The sequence below is a fragment of the Kryptolebias marmoratus genome, linkage group LG14 (assembly GCF_001649575.2).
Source record: "Kryptolebias marmoratus isolate JLee-2015 linkage group LG14, ASM164957v2, whole genome shotgun sequence".
Lineage (NCBI taxonomy): Eukaryota > Metazoa > Chordata > Actinopteri > Cyprinodontiformes > Rivulidae > Kryptolebias > Kryptolebias marmoratus.
Window position 1 is genome coordinate 8,679,444 of NC_051443.1, and position 2,905 is coordinate 8,682,348.

Below are 2,905 nucleotides of genomic sequence, written 5' to 3' on the forward strand. Positions count from 1 at the left end.
ATGCAAAACCAAATAAAAGGTCTAGTATTCCTTGAAGGAATGAATATCACCCGCTGCCTTTCATGCCACAATTTTTGGCTAGGATCATCTTATCATCATCTTCAAACACATATATTATAAATATAACATACACATAATAAAATATAATATTTATTGTTAACATACAAAAAATACCATTATGTGTAATATCATGAGATGTCACACTTAGAGTATGTGAAATCTTAGCTGAGTTATAGCCATTTTTTTGTTGTTGGCCAATGTCAATTAGCAGTGGCGGCCATCTTTAATTAGATTTGACTCAGTTCAAAAAGAAGAAAGGTTCAGTAAATATTTGGCTAACCAACAAACTGACTCTAACAGGTGATGCTGAAGTTTTAAGCAAAGATCTCTCACATGAAGCAGCACTTGGAGTGCTGTGAATGACTCTCAACTACAACTGCATCAAACTTTGGCTCATCTGTCAATTTTAGTGCTTTCTAAGGTCAGTTGGCAGTGGCAGCCATCTTGAAATGAGTGACCTCCACAGCCTAATGAGTTGTAATGATTATTTCCTGAAACTTTTCTGCTGTTTTCTCAGCTGAACAATGTCCGTCTTACTGGGCAAATGTATGTGTGCTGAGCATAGATAGACTATGTTTAGGCCATAGGTGCTCATGCTGCAAATGCATCAGTCCGCCAGGAGTTGAGTCAACTTTTAGACTGACTAGACATGCTGATCATGAGGATGCAGATACTGCTTTGACAAATGATTTGAAGAGGAAAAGAGGCCTATAGTGTGGAAAGATCAGTGCAGTCTCTTATTGTTCCAGACGATGGGGGCAGCGCTGGAGAAGCTTCTTTCATTCCTCTCTACTGTCGCCCTGTGCTTGCTCAGGGTGAGGGACAGCATTTAAAGACAGAATAGCTGTGAAAATGCTCAATTTCTCAATGTTTTATTTGTATATCAGTATGAACTATGATAGGAATAAGCACTAAATACACATCATTCACTACCAAAACTATACAGCACAATTTGTAATAAATGAGTGAAAACAGCAGAGTCAGGTTTTGTTGCCAACAATTACAAGTCGTTTGTTTACATTTGAACATTGACAAATACACCTCAAACAGTCTTGCTTGTGACAGATATTGAGCCAGTAAAATAATCCCTGGATGTAAACAGAGTCAGAGGGAAAACAGTAGAGTCAGAGATGCCAGGTTGAAAGTGAAAAAGTAAAGTTCTTCTTCTTCTGAGAAAAAACAGCGACTAAAAGCTGTGAGGATGAGACTCAACAGAAGGAGAGTCATTTAGGAGAGGAAATCGAGTGATGGAGAGAGTTAAAGCACAAGTTGGAGCTAACATCAGATGCCAATGAGCTGTGTGGAGATATTCTGAACCCTAACGAGACGATTTCCAGAACTGATTGTCAAATTTAGTTATGAGGAATATTTGCTGTTTTCTCAGCAATTTTTACAAAAACCCTGATGAGTTTGAGAAACCCCAAAACAACCCTAAAATAATCATGTAATGATGTAGAAATTGTGTTACAACCATACAAATTAAAATTAAAAACACTGAAAAATCCCATATTCTTTAGAATGATTTATTATCACTATCACTATCATGTACAGTGAACGGCATTCAGAGTTGTGTCAGTGCAGTTCTTTGTTCCATGAGAGTTGTGGAGACATTAATATAGATGATGTTTAAAGCTGTAAAAACTGTCTCTGAGGAGAACATTTAAAGGTGAAATCAAATAAAATATTAAACTAATGAGTTTTCATGTTTTTCTTTTAGTTAAACACTGTCATAAAACACTCCTTCGGCCCATTTCTCTGATTTAAAACGTTAAGGACTTGTTTTTAGAGTTTGTGTCAAAACCCTGAAGTGGGGTGATTGGGTGGGCGGAGTTACCTCCTTGGTTGGTGACGTAGAAGAAGGCGGGGCCAGCTGTGGCAGACCTCTGTAGAACGCAGAGGTTACTGTCAGTGTTTATCAGGAAAAATGGAAGTAGAAGAAAAAACAAGTTTTGTTAACAAGAGTTAACAAGGTTTGAAAACACGTTTATTTTTGGTCTGAGTGATGCTGTTTGGAACTTGAGCCCCAGATTTCACAAGGAGAACCCCGAGCTTTACAGTGATGTCAGACAGTCTTCAAGGAGTCCAGACAGAGACAGGTAGTCGATGTGGGTCCAACGGGTGGTGGTTTTTCTATTGAAGGTTTGTATGCTACACTAACCACATCCATCAGACCTTCTTGTCCTTTGGGAAGCTGAAGAATGACTCAGCTGTTGGAGTTTTGGGTCCGTTTACACAATTAATTGCAACCATTTCACTCCCACACTATCCTTATTTACTAGTCCTGTTGGCGTTCCTGTTTGGCACTCAATACGTCACATTTCCAAGTGATCACAAAAGACTCTGACACTAAGCACCTTTTATGACTTTCTTTTGATTTATGTTAACTTCAAAACACTTTTCATTTCTCTTTTAAAACAGCTACCATGTAAAAAAAAAGCTGTACTAGTTTGTGCAAATGCTACACCTTTATTCACTTTGGTTGCCGCATTCGAACCAGCCACTAGCTCGTCAGACCTAAACTCTTTCTCCATGCTGAAAAAAAACTATCTATGACAGGTAAGATGTTAAATGTTAATAATCTTTCCACTGAACCCCACTTCAAAATGGCTGGAATGTCCCTTCATGCATAGCTAAACATTATGTTCTAACAATGTTTGATCACAGGGAAATATTAATCCAATATATAGTTTAATATAATAATAAATTGTATAATTTTAGGCTCATTATAATAAAGTGAAGCTGATTTCTTTAAGAGCATCACTCCCGAATGATCCAATAGGAAGTGACCCAGCGATGCAGCACCTCCGAACTGGAAGGAGCCCACAAATTCTTTATTATACAGCCA